The sequence below is a fragment of the Anomaloglossus baeobatrachus genome, chromosome 4 (genome assembly GCF_048569485.1).
Source record: "Anomaloglossus baeobatrachus isolate aAnoBae1 chromosome 4, aAnoBae1.hap1, whole genome shotgun sequence".
NCBI lineage: Eukaryota > Metazoa > Chordata > Amphibia > Anura > Aromobatidae > Anomaloglossus > Anomaloglossus baeobatrachus.
Genome location: NC_134356.1, coordinates 676694289 through 676715221, shown reverse-complemented (window position 1 = coordinate 676715221; position 20933 = coordinate 676694289).

Sequence of the window (20933 nt, the reverse complement as noted above, 5' to 3'; positions counted from 1 at the left end):
GGCGCTTTACATGTGAAAGGGGTATACATAATACAGACAAGTACAATAATCATAAACAATACAAGGCACAGACTGGCACAGGAGGATAGAGGACCCTGCCCGCGAGGGCTCACAGTCTACAAGGGATAGGTGAGGATACAGTAGGTGAGGACAGAGCTGGTCGTACGGACCTATAGTAGACTGAGAGTTTCTACAGGTTGTAGGCTTGTCGTTAGAGATGGGTCTTCAGGTTCCTTTTGAAGCTTGTCAAGGTAGGCGAGAGTCTGATGTGTTGTGGCAGAGCATTCCAGAGTATGGGGGAGGCGAAATCTTGGATGCGATGGTGTGAAGAGGAGATGAGAGGGGAATAGAGAAGAAGATCTTGTGAGGATCGAAGGTTACGTGCAAGTAGGTACCGGGAGACTAGGTCACAGATGTAAGGAGGAGACAAGTTGTGGATAGCCTTGTAGGTCATGGTTAGGGTTTTGAACTGGAGTCGTTGAGCAATGGGAAGACAGTGAAGGTATTGGCATAGAGGTGAGGTCGGGGAGTAGCGGGGGGACACATGGATTAGTCGGGCAGCATAGTTTTAAATAGATTGTAGGGGTGCGAGACTGTTAGAAGGGAGGCCACAGAGCAGGAAGTTGCAATAGTCCAGGCGGGAGATAATAAGGGCATGTACTAGATTCTTTTGCAGCTTCTTGGGAAAGGATTGTACGGATCCCGGAAATATTTTTGAGTTGGAGGCGGCGGGAGATGAAGAGGGCTTGGATATGTGGCAGATCACATCAGTGTGCAGTCTGTGTGACATCCATACTGCTCTCCAAAAACAGACATGTTGCCGTGTGGAGCACACGGACACACGGTACATATCAAAATACAGACGTGTAAGCAAACCCATTAATTTGAATGGGTCTACCTATGTCCGTGTCTCCAGTACATGTGGAAATGGACACCACATGTACCGGAAACACAAACGTGTGGAGGACACCTAACAAAGGGAAAGGATTTATAGCCCTGGTTCACTCCACCCAGCTGTCTCAGAGAAGATCTGAAGTCTACAATCTCCATGCGCCTGGTCCAGGACTGACTGATTGTGAACCTCCAGATACAGCTTGTATGGACAGATGTTCAGTATGACCCTACCTAGATTCTTATATTGTTACCATAGTATAAATAAGGACATACACATGGGACACTTCATATATGAATAATTACAAAAATATAAGAATATATAAGGCGAATAAATATGTAAGAGATACTGGAATACACATATGTACATACACAAGAATAAAATAAGAATTTGGTGTAGTAAAATGATATAATATAAACATGTTTTTTTATATATATATATATATATATATATATATATATATATATATATATATATATATATATATATATACATATATATATATACAATTAGTGATTGGCAAATCCGGACAATGAAGGTCCGCATCCACGCGGTTTCAAAGGTAATGGGCCTGGGATTCTCAGGGAATTTCGTGTAATGATCCAGATCCAAGACCTCGGGAAGGAAAAGTAAAGAAAATAAGAATCAAGCAAGCGCGTTGTACTTACTGATCCTCGGGCGCGGCTATATCTGCTCCTGTAGCCACTCACTCTTCTTCTGGAGCCGCTCATCATTGCTCATCCACATATAATATATAGGAATAGATCCCTCTGTCTGTGTAATGACACTATATAATATATGGGAATAGATCCCTCTGTGTGTGTAATGACTCTATATAATATATGGGAATAGATCCCTCTGTGTGTAATGACTCTATATAATATATGGGAATAGATCCCTCTGTGTGTAATGACTCTATAATATATAGGAATAGATCCCTTTGTGTGTAATGACTCTATATAATATATAGGAATGGATCCCTCTGTGTGTAATGACTCTATATCATATATAGGAACAGATCCCTCTGTGTGTAATGACTCTATATCATATATAGGAATAGATCCCTCTGTGTGTAATGACTCTATATAATATACAGGAATAGATCCCTCTGTGAGTAATGACTATATCATATATAGGAATAGATCCCTATGTGTGTAATGACTCTATATAATATATGGGAATAGATCCCTCTGTGTGTGTAATGACTCTATATAATATATGGGAATAGATCCCTCTGTGTGTAATGACTCTATATAATATATGGAAATAGATCCCTCTGTGTGTAATGACTCTATAATATATAGGAATAGATCCCTTTGTGTGTAATGACTCTATATAATATATAGGAATAGATCCCTCTGTGTGTAATGACTCTATATAATATATAGGAATAGATCCCTCTGTGTTTAATGACTCTATATCATATATAGGAATAGATCCCTCTGTGTGTAATGACTCTATAATATATAGGAATAGATCCCTCTGTGTGTAATGACTCCATATAATATATAGGAATAGATCCGTCTGTGTGTAATGACTCTATATAATATATAGGAATAGATCCCTCTGTGTGTAATGACTGTATATAATATATAGGACTAGATCCTTCTGTGTGTAATGACTCTATATAATATATAGGAATAGATCCCTCTGTGTGTAATGACTCCATATAATATATAGGAATAGATCCCTCTGTGTGTAATGACTCTATATAATATATAGGAATAGATCCCTCTGTGTGTAATGACTCCATATAATATATAGGAATAGATCCCTCTGTGTGTAATGACTCTATATAATATATAGGAATAGATCCCTCTGTGTGTAATGATTCTATATAATATATGGGAATAGATCCCTCTGTGTGTAATGACTCTATATAATATATAGGAATAGATCCCTCTGTGTGTAATGTCTCTATAATATATGTGTTTCAATCTTTGTATTGAATTAGGCCCCTTTCACACGTCAGTGATTCTGGGACGTTTGTGCTTTTTTTTAAACATACCAGAATCACTGATATACGCAGGCTCATTATAATGAATGGGTCTGCTCACACGTCAGTGATTTGTCACTGCACGTGTCTCCGTGTGGCGTACCCGCGTGTGCGTGATTGCTGCACGGAGACATGTCCATTTTTTTCTGGCATCACTGATGTTCCATGGACCACGCAGTGGTGTGGTCCGTGAAAAACGTGCCAGAAAAAAACGTGCATTTAAAATAATAAACATTTTAACTCACCCGGCGTCCAGCGATGTCCTCTGCAGCCTGTTCTCCCTGCTGCTTCTGAGCCGGCTGATTACTGTCGCGCATATTCATTATGCACGACACAGCCGACCCGGAAGCAGCTGCTGCGGGGGTCAGCACCGGCCGGATGCTGCACAGCGGGAGCGATCAGCACCATGGACAGCGGGAGCGGGCACAGGTGAGTAGATTTCTAAGTGCAATCACGGGCCACGGAGAACGGAGCCCGGATTGCACTTAGACAACCCACGTGTGCCGTGATTCACGGCACACGCAGGGACATGTGCATGTTTTACACGCCAGTGAAAAACGTCACTGTTTTTCACTGACGTGTGAAACGGGCCTTACTGAACTAAATTAACTCTTTGATGATATTCTAATTTATTGAGATGCTCTTGTATATAATAAACTTGTTGATCTCCTCTATACAGGTGTATGTATGGATATAATCATTTAAATGGTAGCAAAATATATCTTAACATCTTCGCCTCCCGGCGATTTTTCGTTTTTTCCCTCCCCTTTTTTCCAAGAGCCGTAACTTTTTAGTTTTTTTTGTCAATATAGCCATATCAGGGCTTGGGGTTTTTTTGCAGGACGAGTTATACTTTTAAATGACACCATTCATTCTGCTCCATATTGTACTGGAATCTGAGAAAAAAATCCAAGTGCGGTGAAATTGTAAAAAAAAGTGCAATTGCACAATTTTGTTGTTTTTTTTATTCGCCTTGTTCACTATATGGTAGAACTGACCTGGCATTATGATTTCCCAGATCGGTACAAGTTCGTAGATACCAAACATGTATACTTTTACTTTTATCTAAGTGGTGAAAAAAAAAATCAGGTCAGCCAAGATATGCGATTTGCCCTGTGGCCTCCAAACATGGCGTGTATTATGGACTCCAAAGAGTTCAATTTTGGACTCATCTCCCAATATTTCACAGGCATGTGTACATTTTTCCACAATGGAGTCCTGCATGGTGAGCGTGCATACAGGAGCGTGCATACAGGAGCGTACATACAGGCCATGGAGGGTGAGTTCATTACTTATTGTTTTCTTTGATACAATTGTACCTGCTGATTCCAGGTTCTTCTGCAGCTCTCCTCAGGTGGTTCTTGGCTCTTGGACAACTCTTCTACTAATGCTTTTCACTCCTCTGTCTGAAATATTGCGATGAGCATCTAGTCATGGCAGGTATATGGTGAAATAATGCTCTTTCCACGCCTGGATTATGGCCCTAACAGGCCCTTTTCATCACACACTGACAAAAAAGTGGAGTAAAACATGATCAATAAGGCACATGTAAAGAAAAATGGTGTAATTGAAAACATCATCTTGTCCCGCAAAAACAAGCTGCCATAGAGCTGCGTTAGCAAAAAAAAGCTATAGCTATATATCTCAGAATACAGCAATGCAAAAACAATGCTTTTGTTCTATAAAATTGTTTATATGGTTTAAAAGACATAAAAAAGCCAAAATAAACGTGGTATCGCTCTGACCTGGAGAATAAAGCTATCTTATCACTTTTACGACACCGTGAAAAGAAAAAAACGAAACACTTCCTGAATTTACGTTTCTTTTACGAGGGGCTGCTGATAAGTCTTTGGCTTTGTGATCCTTTTTTGTTTCTATGGTAAGGAATGTTACATCACATAAAAGCCTTATGTGTCTAATATATGTTTTCAAAATGTTGTGTTTATTGCTTATGGCAGCAGTGTTCTACACACGCGGGAAAACAAAATGGCGGAGTCTAATGCGATATTCATATCAACTGAGAGCAGCGGAGAGATAAAATTCTTGTTTCTGCAAGGAAAGTCCGTGAAGGATATTGATGGTGATATGTCGCAGACATTGGGGGATCAATGCCCTTCATATTCCACAGTTAAGAACTGGGTTGCCAAATTTAAAACGGGCCACTTCAGCACCAGGAACGTCCTGGACGACCGAGAGTGGTTGTTGTTCCGGAGATGTCGATGCTGCGCACAACCTCATACTGGAGAATCCACGAATTTCAGCTAAAGCAATAGCAGACATCATGGGGATTTCCCGTGAACTTGTTTGTGTCATTATCCATGAACATTTGGACATGAGGAAGCGATCTGCAAAGTGGGTCTCATAATGTTGACAACAGATCAGAGAAGCAGCGAGTGACAACTTCCCGGTTCATTTGTCAGCGTTTCCGGACTGATAAGAACTTCCTGGAGCGACTGGTCACTATGGATGAGACCTGGATTTATTTGTATGACCATGAAAACAAAGAGCAGTCAAAAGAGTGGAGGCACAGTGGTTCTCCTCATCCAATGAAGTTCAGGGTGCAAAAATCAGCCACTAAGGTGATAGCGTCTGTGTTCTGGGATAAGGAGGAAGTGCTGCTAGTGGACTACCTTCAAAAGGATTCCACCATCAATGCAAGGTGTTACATTGAACTTTTGGACCAATTGAAGGCAGCTCTGAAGACCAAAGGTGTGGCAAGCTGTCCAAAGGAATCTTGATTCTGCAAGACAACGCCTCCGCTCACACTGCATAAGCGACCACGGCAAAACTGGCAGAGCTGGGCTTCCAGCTGGTTGACCACCCACCTGATTCACCAGATCTAGTTTCCTTGGACTATCATCTGTTTCCAAACCTGAAGAAACACCTCAAGGGTACCAAATTTCACACTATTTCTGATGATATGCCTGCTGTGGATGCCTGGTTTGAGGCACAACCAAGATCCTTCTTTTTGCTAGGCTTACAGAACTTAGAATACCGATTGTAAGAAGTGTGTTGTCATCAGTGGAGCGTATGTAGAAGAAATGTAAAGTTTCATCATCCTATCTCGTTTCTTTCTGGTTAAAGCCAAAGACTTAACACCTCCTCATAGATTCTGCCTCACAAAAAGCAGAATAGAAAGCGATCAAAAGAAAATATTATGTGGACCAATATGGTACCAATAAAAACTCCAATTCATCCTGCAAAACACAAGCTCTCACATGACCCTGAAAGCAAAAAAATTAAAAAAATTTAGCCTTATTTTGTAAAATAACATTTTTTAGCATGACAGCAGCCAAACCTAAAAAAACAATATAATTTATCTGGTATCGCTGTAATCGTACAGACCTGAGGAATAAAGCCACCTAATAACTTATACCGCAAGGTGAATAGTGTAAAAAATAAATAAAGCTATTCTTCAACTGCTGTTGATTTATTTATTCTGCCATCGAAAAATCGCAGTACGGCACGGATCATATTTATCCTGCGCTCTACGCTGAGCTCTTACACCAGGAATTGCATGTAAAGCTCTGAAAAATTTGTTTCAGACAAATTCCCAATGGAATATTCACTGTAATGAGGCAGAGGGAGTCACACTGAACTCTCTTCTGGCCTGTGGTGCTGCAGTTTCCTTCTTTATAGATGTGCACAAACATGTGGTCGTCAACAGTTTTTGTTCACCTTTGAAAAGACGGACATCGTGGAACAGAATCCAAACAGAGACCAGAGTAACTCTGCTGCCTCAGCAGTGAATGGAACCATCACAGGTTTCACTTGAATCATGTATTTTGGAGATGTAGATAAAAACATCGATGTGAGCGCTCAGCATAGAGCACAGGATAAATGTGAACTGATCCAAAATGTTCTGTATCCAAATCACTACGAAATAGCATTCAACTCAAAGCACAAAAACACAGATCTCCACTCAGGTCCGTCATCTGTTAACAGAAATATAAGGGTCTTCCACATTACGGGTAACACAAAGGCTCTGGAAAAATGCTATGGCTCCCCCCATCAAAAAAGAAATCCAGCAAAATTGGTGCTCCCAAGCCAAAATTCCACCCTCTCCTCTGAGCCCCACAATGTGCCTAAACCACAGTTAGTGTCTACATGTTTGGCACTTTTGTAGTGAGGAGAGCCCGCTTAATTTACAGGGTGCAGGTCTCCAGAAGCACGAGCTGGGCACAATGTGCGGGCACTACAATGTACTGGGTATGACAAGACATTATTTGCAATTTTTAATTCTGCAACATTCACTGCGTTTGACACCATGTTTTTTTTTCCAAAGACTAAATTGTCACTACACCCATAGATGAATTCCCAGAGGGGTGTAATTTACAAAATGTGGTCACTTGAGGGGGTTTCTGTTGTTCTGGCCCTTAGGGGCTCTACAAATGGAGCCTGCAAACTAGTCTAGGAAAATCTGTACCCAAAAATCAAATTATGCTCCTTCCCTCTTCAGCCCTGTGGTGCAGCCAAACAGTACTGTACAGTCACATGTGGGGTATTGCCGCTGGGGGAAATTGTGTAACACATTATGGGGCCTTTTTTTACCTATTCTTCATGTGAAAATTAGAAATCTGGGGTTAAAACAACATTTTAGTGGTGAAAATGTAATTATTTTTTCTTCACCAGCCAATAGTATAAAATTTTGTGACACACCTGTAGTGTCAATATGCTCACTGTAGTCCTAGATGAATTCATTTATTGTAAAATGTGGTCACTTGTGGGGGAGCTCTACTGTTTAGGCACCTCAGAGGCTTTACCAATGTGACATGACACCCGCAAACCATTCCAACTAAATCTGCACTCCTACATGGCTTTCTTTCCCTTCTTTACTTTGCACTGTGTCTCAAAAGCAGTTTTTGACCACATATGGAGTATTTGTAAAGGCAGAAAAAATCCAGCGATGTAGATTCTAAAACATCCAAAACTTTATTTTTTCTTATTAAAAAACATTCCACAGGGAAACAAAATTAGAAAACGTAAAACCGGAGACAATTTACCGACGCCATCTCATTCACGTCCAAACATGTGTCTGGACGCGAATGAGATGGCGTCGGTAAATTGTCTCCGGTTTTACGTTTTATAATTTTGTTTCCCTGTGGAATGTTTTTTAATAAGAAAAAATAAAGTTTTGGATGTTTTAGAATCTACATCGCTGGATTTTTTTCTGCCTTTACAAGTGTACCCCCTGGTCTACACCCCAGGATCCATGCGGAGAGATTCTTTCTGGCTGAGGTGAGCTGATCAAATTTGGTATTTTTAACATATGGAGTATTGGTGTACCCAGGAGAAATTTCACAACAAATTGCAAGGTGCATTATCTGCTACCCTAGTGAAAATAAAAAATTTGGGGTTAAAGCAACATTTTTGTGGTTAAAAATTTATTTTTTCATTTTCACGGCTTAATGTTATAAAATTCTGTGAAGCCCCTGTGGGTTCAAGGTGCTCATCAACATCTAAATTCCTTAAGGTGTCTAGTTTCCAAAATGGTGTCACTTGTGGGGGAGCTACACTATTTAGGCACGACAGGGGGTCTCCAAACGTGACATGGTACTTGCTAATGATTCCAGACAATTTTACATTCAAAAATTCAAATGGCGCTCCTTCCATTCCGAGTCCTGCCGTGTGTCTAAACAGTAGCTTTCCACCATATATGTGGTATCTGCGTACTCAGGAGAAAATGCACAATAAATTGTTTGATGCATTTTCTCCTGTTACCTTTGTGAAAATATAACACTTGTGTGGTATAAGCTAATATTTTCGTTTTTTCCTTGCACATTGCTTTAGCTCCTGTGAAGCACCTGAAGGGTTAATAAACTTCTTGGATGTGGTTTTGAGCAGTGTGAGGGGTGCAGCTTTTAGAATGGTGTCATTTTTAGGTACTTTTTGACAATTAGGCCTCTCAAAGTCACTTCAGATGTGATGTGGTCCCTAAAAAATGGTTTTGTAAATTTTGTTAGAAATATAAAAAATTGCTGATGAACTTTGAACCCTTGTAACGTCATGACAAAAATAAAATATGTTTCAAAAATTGTTCTGATCTAAAGTAGACGTGCGGGAAATGTTATTAGTTACTATTTTATGTGACATAACTCTTGGATTTAAGAGCATCAAAGTTTGAAAATTTGAAAATGTTCACTAAATTTCTGATATTTCCACAAAGAAACGCAAAACCTATTGTCTTAAATTTACCACTAGTAAAATACGTCACGAAAAAACATTCTCAGAAACACCAGGATCTGTGGAAGCGTTCCAGAGTTATTACCTGTCAAAGTAACACTGGTCAGAATTGCAAAAAATGGCCCAGTTATTAAGGTGCAACTGGGCTCAGGGGTGAAGGGGTTAAATCGTGCAGGCATAGGGGGATCCGGAGCTACTGTTGCTGATTAGGGTGTGGCAGGTAGTGAGGGGCTGGTGGAGTGACTGCAGGATTCTGAGGCGGTGCGTCCATATGGGCCGTAAGGTTTAGCAGCCTGGACAAGTTCACGGTTGTAACAGAGTGTCCCTCCCCCGCCTGTGCTCATGTTGTAATAGTCTGTGTCTCCTTGAGTGTCCTGTATGTACTACTGGTGGGGGATTGTTTGTTCTTCTCAGCATGGGACTTCTCCAATCCACAACTTGGTAAACAGAACAGAGCCAGGAGTCTAAAGTCCATTCATGTATCAAGTGTCCAGGTGGAGTTGGACTCTGTTGCCCACCTAAAGGTCCAGTCACACTAAGCAACTTACCAGCGATCCCAACAACGATAGGGATCGCTGGTAAGTTGCTAGGAGGTTGCTGGTGAGATGTCACACTGCGACGCTCCAGCGATCCCACCAGCAACCTGACCTGGCAGGGATCGCTGGAGCATCGCTACACGAGTTGCTGGTGAGCTCACCAGCAACCAGTGACCAGACCTCAGCGCCGCGTGGAAGATGCTGCGCTTGGTAACTAAGGTAAATATCGGGTAACCAACCCGATATTTACCTTGGTTACCAGCGCACGGAGCTACACGTGCAGAGAGCAGGGAGCAGCGCACACTGAGCGCTGGCTCCCTGCTCTCCTAGTTACAGCACACATCGGGTTAATTACCCAATGTGTACTGCAGCTAAATGTGCACAGAGCAGGGAGCAGCGCACACCGCTTAGCGCTGGCTCCTTGCTCTCCTAGTTACAGCACACATCGGGTTAATTACCCAATGTGTACTGCAGCTAAATGTGCACAGAGCAGGGAGCAGCGCACAATGCTTAGCGCTGGCTCCCTGCTCTCCTAGCTACAGCACACATCGGGTTAATTAACCCGATGTGTCCTGCAGCTACATGTGCACAGAGCAGGAGCCGGCACTGACAGTGAGAGCGGCGGAGGCTGGTAACAAAGGTAAATATCGGGTAACCAAGGACAGGGCTTCTTGGTTACCCGATGTTTACTGTGGTTACCAGCCAACGCAGAAGCCGGCTCCTGCTGCCTGCACATTTAGTTGTTGCTGTCTCGCTGTCACACACAGCGATCTGTGCTTCACAGCGGGACAGCAACAACTAAAAAATGGCCCAGGACATTCAGCAACAACCAACGACCTCACAGCAGGGGCCAGGTTGTTGCTGGATGTCACACTAAGTAACATCGCTAGCAACGTCACAAAAGTTGTTCGTTAACAGCGATGTTGCTAGCGATGTTGCTTAGTGTGACGGGGGCTTAAGGGGCTGATCCCAGGAGAGAAGAACAATGAGACCCAAGTTAGGTTAGTTGGATCTCGGCTGGAGAAGGACTAAGATCTATAGCTGAGGCTGGATCCTAGAGCCTGTGTATGGACTGTTACAGATTGGAGATCAGTGGCCACGTGGGATTGTGTTTTGCTGTTCACCTTGTTGGACTCGAGGAGCTCATATAAGGACCATTGCCATATTTTCCCTGGCGTTGGAATACCGGGAGGCGCCCCTGGATCTTTTGTTTTGTTGTGGACTTCTTGCAGACTTTAAGGATTTATATTTGTTTGGTACTTTATCTTTGTGGTTCTAATAAAGCCCTTTGGATTGTTCCTTGGCCTGGCGTCCCTTACTGCTCTGCCGCATATCCCGTCACAACGTTGACTGGCAGCCAGTTGCATCCTAAGTCCGGCAACTCACCTGTATCCCACGAATGGCAATGGTATTGTCTCTGCTGCACCTTTGAGATCTATATTCTTGGTATTCTGTTAGTCTCACCAGGTGACGTGGTGTTAGACTCACTGGGTGAGGTAGATCCTCCAAGCCCAAAGAACGGGTGCGCAAATGGGCCATGGGCATCGGTGTAATAGAAAGGAGACATGTGGGAGACACACATCCACAGGACAGGAAACCGCCAGAAGGCAGATATGTCCACGAGGTAGGTAGTATGCAGGAAACCGCAGGCAAGTCGAAGTCGTCCAGGAGCCATCCGGTAGGTAGGTGGGTTGCAGGAAACTACAGGCAAGTGGAAGACATCCAGGCGCTTTCAGGCAGGTAAGTGGGAGGCAGGAAACCACAGGCAAGTGGAAGATGTCTAGGAGCCTTCAGGTAGATAGGTGGGATGCAGGAAACCACAGGCAAGTGGAAGACGTCTAGGAGCCTTCACGTAGGTAGGTGAGATGCAGGAAACCGCAGGCAAGTGGAAGATGTCCAGAAGCCTTCAGGCAGGTAAGCGGGATGCAGGAAACCGAAGGCAAGTGGAAGACGTCCAGGAACCTTCAGGCAGGTAGGCGGGATGCAGGAAACCACAGGCAAGTGGAAGACATCCAGGAACCTTGACGCAGGTAGGTGGGATGCAGGAAACCACAGGCAAGTGGAAGACATCCAGGGCCCTTGAGGAAGGTAGGTGGGATGCAGGAAACTGCAGACAGGTGGAAGATGTCCAGGAGCCTTCAGGCAGGTAGGTGGGATGCAGGAAGCCGCAGGCAAGTGGAAGACGTCCCAGAGCCTTCAGTCAAGTAGGTGGGATGCAGGAAACTGCAGGCAAGTGGAAGACGTCCAGGAGCCTTCAGGCATGTAGGTGGGATGCAGGAAACCGCAGGCAGGTAGAACACATCCAGGAGCCTTTAAGCGGGTAGGTGGGATGCAGGAAACCTCAGGCAAGTAGAAGACGTCCAGGAGGCTTCAGGCAGGTAGGTAGGACGCAGAAAAACGCATGCAAGTGGAAGACATCCAGGAGCCTTCAGGCGGGCAGGTGGTATGCAGGAAACCACAAGCAAGTCGAAGACATCCAGGAGCCTTCAAGTGGGTAAGTGGGTGCAGGAAGCCGCAGGCAAGTAGATGACGTCCAGGAGCCATCAGGCAGTAGGTGGGATGCAGGAAACCGCAGGCAAGTAGAAGACGTCCAGGAAACTTCAGGCAGGTAGGTGGGATGCAGGAAACCTCAGGCAAGTAGAAGACGTCCAGGAGGCTTCAGGCAGGTAGGAAGGACACAGAAAACCGCATGCAAGTGGAAGACATCCAGGAGCCTTCAGGCGGGTAGGTGATATGCAGGAAACCGCAAGCAAGTAGAAGACATCCAGGAGCCTTCAAGTGGGTAAGTGGGTGCAGGAAGCCGCAGGCAAGTAGATGACGTCCAGGAGCCATCAGGCAGTTAGGTGGGATGTAGGAAACCGCAGGCAAGTGGAAGACGTCCAGGAAACTTCAGGCAGGTAGGTGGGATGCAGGAAACCTCAGGCAAGTGGAAGATTTCTAGATGCCTTCAGGCAGGTAGGTAGGATGCGGGAAATCGCTGGCAAGTAGAAGATGTCCCGGAGACCACAGTCAAGCAGGTGGGATGCTGGAAACCGCTGGCATGTAGGAGACGTCCAGGAGACCATAGGAAAGCAAACAGGACATGTCCAGGAGACCACAGGAAAGCAGGCGGGACATGTCCAGGAGACCACAGGTAAGTAGATGGGATGCAGAAAACTGCTGGAAAGTAGGAAACGTCCAGAGGAACACAGGCAACCTGGTGTGACATGTCCAGAAGACTACCGGTAAGCAAGTGAGATGTGGATAACCGCAAGAAAGTGGAAGACATCTTAGAGACCACAGTCAAGCTGGTAGGATGCTGTAAACTGCTGGCAAGTGAAACATGTCCAGGAAACCACAGGCAAGCAGGTGGGATGCTGGAAATCAATGACAGGTGGGTAACTGGTGTATCAAGTAAGCCAGAGTCTTAGAGGTACTTTGCACACTATGACATCGCAGGTGCGATGTCGGTGGGGTCAAATCGAAAGTGCCACACATCTGGCGTCGCTGTCGATATTGGAGTGTGTAAATCATTTTTGATACGATTAACGAGCGCGAAAGCGTCGAAATCGTATCATCGATGTAGCGTCGGTCATTTCCATAATTTTGGAAGGACCAATGTTACGATGTTGTTCCTCGTTCCTGTGGCAGCACACATCACTGTGTGTGAAGCTGTGACGCCGCACGACCTGCCCCCTTAGGAAGGAGGTGGGTCGCCGGCCAGAGCGACGTCGCAGGGCAGGTAAGTCCATGTGAAGCTGCCGTAGCGATAATGTTCGCTGCGGCAGCTATCACAAGAGATGGCAGCTGCGACGGGGGCGGGGACTATCGCGCTCGGCATTGCAAGGATCGGCTTGCGATGTCGTAGTGTGCAAAGTACCCCTTAGTATTACAATTACACGTTTTCTTACATACATTTATTTCCTTTGTGTGTATTGGAACAACAACAAAAACCTAAACACTACTGCCCTCACCCCCCGTTCCCTCGGTGCCCTGCTTCGGTCTTTGCTCTTCTCACTGAGGCTCCACATTCAAGAATCACCACCACTGCATGCAACAGGTTCAGCCGTGGTCCTTAATAACCAACCAGAACATTACAGTTGGGTCACTGTCATTTGAAAACTTTTTTTATAAGATGAAGATGATCGCTTTAAGATCCAGTGACTGAAGGACATTCAAAAGTAATCATGTAGTCTGACACAATGAAGACTGTCGTCAAAGACGAAACTCAAAGGTCTAAATAAAGGATTAACTTAGTTCTCAAAAAAGCAGAAGAGTTTTCGCTTGGCAGGTTTCTCACCTTGAATAACAGTTTAACCTCAGGGTGAGGCACATTTTGTTGGTAAGAAGGGATTCTACAGACTCCCGATATATGGAGGAGCATGATGAGAAGATTTTAGTAGCTCGGAGTCACCATTTGATATAGGCTTGATAAGCTTTTTGCTGCCTCTACGTACATTTCCATTGTTCTGAAGAAGATTAATAGTATATTATTTATGCCCTGCACCAATAAAGTCACTATGAGGCAGGTTTGTGTAAAAAAAAGAGGAAAATGAATCTGACACCAACTTACAAAAATTAAGGCTGAATACAAGTGTTTGAATCATAGCTAGCAAGCAAGTAGGGGTGAGCATCACTTTCTATCACATAACAAAGCAGGGAGCTCCAGCCTGTGCTACCAACAAGGAAGGAAACTATAGGCTCTCCTGATGAGGAGGAGTCTCCAAACTATAGAGCAGGGTGAGCAACACGGAATAAGGCCAGAGTCACACTTGCGAGAGACTCACCCGAGTCTCGTATCACATCACCCGGCACGGCCGCACACTCTCCTGACAGGAGCAGGTCGGCTGTATATATTTCTATGCAGCTGAGACATTCCTGTCCGGAGAGTGTGCGGCCATGCCGGGTGATGCGCTGCAAGACTCGCGCGAGTCTCTCGCAAGTGTGACTCCGGCCTTAAGGTGATGGTGTGACGCCCTGGACAAGCCAGGGGTCACAGGTAATGACATCACCACACCCTACACACAAAAATCCTTGTTGCCTTCCTCCAGGGGATGATGTTCACACCAGGGGGTGGGCCAGGAGGTTGGCCCCGCCCACCAAGGAGTTCACAGCCCTGGAGGAGGGAACACACAGGCGGTCAGAGAGAGTTGGAGTTTGGAGGAGGAAGTGAGAGGAGTTGAGTGGTAGAGGAGCAAGTGTGAGGAGAAAAGTGACAGCAACAGAGCCTGAAGTTGGTCCGGGTGTGTGCCCCGGACAGAGACAGCAAGGTTAGCAGACGGCAGTGACCATCTGCAGGAGTGGCCTATCAGAGTTGCCGTAAGGACCGTGGACGGGTGGTGGCCCGGCGGTACCGGACTGGTACACAAGGAGAAGCCAGCACCATTGGCAGGGGCCTTTCGGATCCCGGCAAGGCTTGGAGTCGCCGTGAATTTGGCAAATCCGTCAGTTTCTCAGGGCCAGCGCCTGCGGGCAAAGAGGGGCTCCTCCGGCCCATATCCAAGCCGGGGAGCGGGTTACCGGTGGGAACCCATCGCTACCAACATTGAACTTAGGTGCAGGAAAAGAGACAGTCACCGTTAACTACCGGGGAAAAGCAACAGCAGCCGTCCGTGGGAACCGTCTTTCCAGCCGTGTGTTTTACTGAGAACTGTGTCATCGTCTCAGGCTGAGTGAGTACCACCGTGCCGTGCGGCACAGCGCTGCCCCCGCGACCCTGCACCTCACCAGGCCCCGCACCCGGCCTGCCATCCACCCCTACCTCATCAGCGGGCCCTGGGACAACCAACCCCCTACCCACGGAGGGGAGAAATAACAACAAAGCTGCTCCCTGTCACCGCTCCCGGGATCCCCGTCCAGAGCAGCGGTGGTGTCCACACAATCACCACAACCGTGGGTGGCGTCACGGACAATAAATCCCCAAAACCATTCCCCTTTTCACTCACGGGCGAGGAGCGCCGCTCGAGTCCCCGGGATCCGGCCCATCGCTCGAGCCACCGATCAGCAGCGGCCGCAGCAGCAGCCGGACCCGAGCAGTGGGAGAGCGCAGCATCCCCTCCTCCGCCCGTGACAACTTGGCGTCACGAACAGGATCTTACCGCTCTGCCGTTGGGTAGAGGTGCGCCTTGTTACCCGCCGGAGGTGTCCGGCTGAAAAATTTCAGAAGCCGCCATCTTTGGCGCGAAAAGTTCCCACTCGAGCGTCTCCTCGAGTAGTGGAGGCGCGAAGGCCAAAACCCCGCCCCGATAGAGGAGGAGCCGGAAAGAGGCTAAGGGGGACGAAATGGCGGCTGGTCGCATGTGAGCGCGGCTATAAAAGCAGGGACGCCAGGACCCTGCGCCCATCTTGTTCCTGGGAGAGGCCGCCAGCAAGATGTTTATGCCGTCCCATAGCACCGTAGCCCCCACGCCTGGAACCGCAGCGTGGGTGGAGATCCGGACCGCGCAGCTCTACCAGAGGCTGCAAGTCAAGATGCAGCTCCTCATGGAGGAGTGGGAGACCGACATGGCGGATGTTATAGCGACCGTGCGGAGACGAGAGGAGGAAGCTGCGGAAGGGAGGGTGAGTGACCCACGCCCCGATGCCCTTGAAGGGCCGGTCATCGCGGCTGCGGGACCCGGTCTAAACCCTCTCACCCTGCTACCTCCCTCGCCACCCGTCCCGGAAGCCGTGACCCCGCCACTAGGCCCGCTGCCACCCCCACTGGTAGCGATACCCCGCATGCCCGCCCTGGCGGGCCGACCTGTAGCCGGAGCCTGTAGCCGACCGGAGGTGCTGCCGTGGAAAGCCCCGAAGCCTGAACCGGAGGCGTCCCCCGAGAAGTCCCCTGAGCCGGAGCCGGTGGACCGCTCCGTAAAGAAGGCCCAGCAGCGGAAAGCCCCTGTGCCCATCCCCCACACCTCGGCTGAGGTTGTGCCGGGTTGCCGCTGTAAGGCGGCGTCCAAGGCCAAGTCACCGCGGGACCTGCCGCCCAGATCCCCAGCAGTAGGCAGTGTTCAAAAGGTCTCGCGGGGCCCGACCCGTGCGCCGGAGCTCGCAGCAGCGCCATATTGGGATAGGGAGCCAGTACCGCTGGGCCCAGAAATCGAGGAGAGGGAAAGAAAGAAGGCAGGGATGGTGGCCCGTACAATCCGGGAGAAGGAGAGCCTGAGACAAGCGACCTTCCGTGTCCGGGGCCCGCTGTATGAGGGGCAGGTGAGGCGGTTTGATGTCCGCCGGGGCTATGGATTCATTTATGAACCGAGCCTGGAGGCCGAAGTATTTGTAGCCCGGCGAGATGTTAATGCTCACCTGACAGAAGAGCACCCAGGCCGCAACCTGATGCCAGGGGACCTGGTACGATACACCCGGCACTGTGGGGAGAGGGGGTGGTTCGCGCTGGATGCGAAGCTGAGGGGCAGCCAGGAGGCCCGTGTGAGCACCGCGCCCCTTCCCCAAAGTGATGCAGAGGACTCTGAGTAGGGCAGCGGAGCACCGTTGTCACCGTCCCCGTTGGGACCACCAGTGTGCAGTTTAAAGTTTGAAAATGATGAAAATGAGTAATTGATGAGCAAGTAACCTGATTGTCTGCTACTGTGATTTGAACCGGCCGTTGCCGGCACCGTTGTCCCCGTGGGGACCGTCTGAAGTTGCGTAAGGGACTCCTTACGGACAAGCCCGTGAACTTGCAGGGCAACCACAAACTTGTGGAATGTAAATAAAAATGTTGTTGCAGCTTCCACCGTTACCACATCCGGAGAGGCAGATTGGAGGAAGGGCCCGCAGTGGAGCAGGCTGGGGCCCAGCCACCACCAGAACCGGTGGCTACCCTCTGGGGGTTCAAGGGGTTCCCCATGGACGTGGGTCCCCTGGAAAGGACAGATCCCGCTCGGGTAATTTGGTGCAGGACTGGGGTCAAGGGGTGCTGCCTGTTTTCTTAGGGGCAGCATCAGGGCCAGGTTACTTGGGTGGGAGAGAGCGAAAGCCGTAACCGTTTGAAACCGTTAACCGTTTGCAACGTTTAAGAAAAGTGCCTCCCGTTGTGGGATGATTTTATTTTACTTGTATTGTGTTTTCTATCTTTTTACAGTTTAAAAGAAAAATAAAACCGGTGTTGGACGGGCAGCCCGCGGACGGTCTGCATTTTGCTAAGGGGGAATGTGACGCCCTGGACAAGCCAGGGGTCACAGGTAATGACATCACCACACCCTACACCCCGGATAGGCACATCTAAGCTAGACCCAAAAATCCTTGTTGCTTTCCTCCAGTGGCTGATGTTCAAACCAGGGGGTGGGCCAGGCGGTTGGCCCCGCCCACCAAGGAGTTCACAGTCCTGGAGGAGGGAAAACACAGGCGGTCAGAGAGAGTTAGAGTTTGGAGGAGGAAGTGAGAAGAGTTGAGTGGTAGAGGAGCAAGTGTGAGGAGAAAAGTGACAGCAACAGAGCCTGAATTTGTTCTGGGTGTGTGCCCCGGACAGAGACAGCAAGGTTAGCAGTTGGCGGTGACCGTCTGCAGGAGTGGCCTATCAGAGTTGCCGTAAGGACTGTGGACTGGTGGTGGCCCGGCGGTACCGGTACACAAGGAGAAGCCAGCACCATTGGCAGGGGCCTTTCGGATCCCGGCAAGGCTTGGAGTCGCCGTGAATTTGCCAAATCCGTCAGTGAAGGGGACCTCCGGGTTTCCAAACAACTAAGTCCCGATTGAAGGCAACAGTCCAACCGTATGAGAGAGACACCGCCACCGCCAAGGCACCAGTTTCTCAGGGCCAGCGCCTGCGGGCAAAGAGGGGCTCCTCCGGCCCATATCCAAGCCGGGGAGCGGGTTACCGGTGGGAACCAATCGCTACCAACATTGAACTTAGGTGCAGGGAAAGAGACAGTCACCGTTAACTACCGGAGAAAAGCAACAGCAGCCGTCCGTGGGAACCGTCTTTCCAGCCGTGTGTTTTACCGAGAACTGTGTCATCGTCTCAGGCTGAGTGAGTACCACCGTGCCGTGCGGCACAGTGCTGCCCCCGCGACCCTGCACCTCACCAGGCCCCGCACCCGGCCTGCCATCCACCCCTACCCCATCAGCGTGCCCCGGGACAACCAACCCCCTACCCACGGAGGGGAGAAATAACAACAAAGCTGCTCCCTGTCACCGCTCCCGGGATCCCCGTCCAGAGCAGTGGTGGTGTCCACACAATCACCACAACCGTGGGTGGCGTCACGGACAATAAATCCCCAAAACCATTCCCCTTTTCACTCACGGGCGAGGAGCGCCGCTCGAGTCCCCGGGATCCGGCCCATCGCTCGAGCCACCGAGCAGCAGCGGCCGCAGCAGCAGCCGGCAGCCGGACCCGAGCAGTGGGAGAGCGCGGCGTCCCCTCCTCCGCCCGCGACAATGGCACCGCTGGCAGGACTTGCCGGATAAGCACATGGATAAGTGAGAACCAGGACCGCAAGCAGAAAAATAGAGCAAGAACACCGGGACACAAAGAGCTAGGAGTCTAGGTGTATGCTTTGTAGCAATCAAATGATTAATTGCAGAGTTGCATGCCATCAGCAGACTGATAATAGCAGAGGTTTATGCAATCAGCAACCGCATGCAGTACTAATGAACGGGCAAACCAGTTACATGATTACAGAAAAAACTAGCAGCAGTGTAATAGTGTGACCAACACCAGTATAAGCGAAGAGTTTACTATGATTACAGCAGATCAATGGTTAACAGCAGGTCTGAGCCAGGAGGTAAATGGAGATAGAGGAAAAACAAGCAGGAGTCCTGTCACAGTCGTCTCTCCATTTTTGGAGACTAGTGATGAATTTAGGGTTGGAAACCCTCATTTTCATCTGGGACTCTACATTTAAACGTGGTTTAATTTCTTTCAGTGCCTTATGAGTCAATTTTGTTGTCCAGCAGTTCCGAGCTGAGTGTTGCAGCTGCTTTGTAGCCACGCCTCTTCACGTTTAAGTAGTTGGTGCTTCCCAGCAATCCTTGCTGAAGTTGCAAATTCACTGTTCTCTGGCCTCCTGGTCCTCGAGTTTTATCCTTTTTTTCGTTGCGGATTCCTCAATTTGTCTTTCTTTCCGTTGTGTTTTATTAGTTCAGTGGTGGGTCTAGTGAACCTCACCTGCCTCTCACTATCCACGGCATCTACAGGGCTTCTCAGGGTCTCAGGTTCCTCCTCGGCAACAGTTGTGGAGTCTGTATAGAGACAGCTGCAGGTGAGGATTGGAGGTGTCCCATCTACCGGTCTACCGCTCTCACTAGCTCCAGGGCCCTCCGTTGTTACTGTGTCCCATTTGTTTGTTGTGTTTCCGCAGGTCTGAACGCATGTGTCATGGTCGAGCGTGACAAGTTCACTGAAGAGAAATGGATGGTAAGGTAATCAGTCAGCACTAGAAGGATTTTGGTGATGATGTCAAAGAAGTTTGTGTTTTTACTTGAAAAACGTGGCATAAACTACAGCAAAGAAAGGTGGCCTCAGGAGATGGGAGCAAGGCCCGGCGCTGGAGCCGGAACAGGACAGTAACAAAGACCAACTCATAATAATATAATATTTATTCATTTATATAGCGCTATTGATTCCGCAGCGCTTTACATACATTGGAAACACTGTCCCCATTGGGGCTCACAATCTAAATTCCCTATTAGTATGGTTTTGGAGTGCGGGAGGAAACCGGAGAACCCGGAGGAAACCCACGCAAACACAGGGAGAACATACAAACTCCTTGCAGATGGTGTCCTTGGTGGGACTTGAACCCAGGACCCCAGCGCTGCAAGACTGCACTGCTAACCACTGAGCCACTGTGCTAACCACTGAGCCACTGTGCGCGCCCAACTCATCTGCATGACATTACCGAAACGAGAGACCAAAGGAGTGAAACAAAAGAGGAGCAGAGTGTGGCTTATTATTCTCATGAGCGAAGAGTGCATCTGATGTTAATGGTGAAAATCTTCCATCACCAAGGGTCGAGAACCAAGTCACACGAGAGGGGGTCTTCTGGACTTCCCAAACACCCCACCCTTTAAGTGTAGCACCCAATGTGGGGCTGCAGAGGCAGGAGAGAGGCCTGACCCCTCCACTAAGGAGCAGATTTATAATCCAGGACTACCCATTAGTTAATAAGGGATCACTTCATGGCTTTATCGCACTGGCCTGAGCCAAGAAGCCAATAGTGGAGCACAGATCTATGGGATTAGCTACTAGGAAAGGGAATCACAACTCATAGGGTTGCCAAGAAGTTTACTATTGATATAGGTCATCAATATGAGACAGGTGGGGTCAATGTGCAGCGAACAGTGAGGATGGATGTGCAGCGCCGCACACGTGGAGTGGCCAGTCTCGGTACTGCAACTCAGCTCCTATAAGTGAATGATCCTC